A 900-nucleotide genomic window follows, 5' to 3' on the forward strand; every position below is an offset into this window, starting at 1 on the left:
TCCAAGCATGCCACAAGGCTCATCTTTTCATCCCACAGGGATTTGGGAAGATTGAAAGCTACTGGATTAAAAGGAATTTTACTTGAGCAAGCAGTGTTTCTATTTCAGAAAAACCTCCAGGAGACCTTATTTACATTTAATTGCATTTTTCTGAATTTTTGATTTTTGTGTCATTTTAGTTTGTGAAGCTGCATCTATAGCACTGTCTGATACTTTCCAAAAGTGCCAAGACACAACATGCTCTGAGTTACAGTTCCTGGAGGCAGGGAATTGATGGTATTTTAATTATCTGTACACATGCACCATTGTGTGCTCGTGTCTTTAAACATTCAGATAAGAAGTTTTTACTCTCGTTTGAACAAGGAGAATGCCCAACATTTTCRTGCTTCACTTCCCTCACTGCTCTCCACGACACTCTGACTCGTTATTCTTTTTCCTTCTACAACTTCTCCCCTGTGATCATGTTGAGGCATATCCCCTTTCAAATGATGAGACAACCTCCCTAAAAGAAACATGGCCTTTTCAACAGTTGCTGCCTATATCACTAAAAAAATAACACTACGAACATCAGCCAGAAAGCTAGAGAGCAATTCCGCAGTGCTTTGGGCCCAGCAACGGCACAAAGGAGCAAAGGAGACAAACCCCCAAAGCTCTCACTTCAGAGGACTTTCCCACCATGTAACAACCATGAGTCACAGTGAAGCAAAAGCCATCTGTTCATCTGGACACAGATACTGCTTGTCAGTGAGCAGGAAACGTTTCCACTGAGAATCTCACAGTAGTGTAAATATCCCTGTGTAGACAAACTCTCGGTGTTTCAGATCTCCTAGTCCGCAAATTGGGAACAGCACAGCTCCCTTTCACCTTGCTTTGTCTGTTATCTTTTTTTTTTTTTTTTTT

The sequence above is a fragment of the Malurus melanocephalus genome, unplaced genomic scaffold (assembly GCF_030028575.1).
Source record: "Malurus melanocephalus ecotype Western Australia unplaced genomic scaffold, MMel_1.1 scaffold_142, whole genome shotgun sequence".
Lineage (NCBI taxonomy): Eukaryota > Metazoa > Chordata > Aves > Passeriformes > Maluridae > Malurus > Malurus melanocephalus.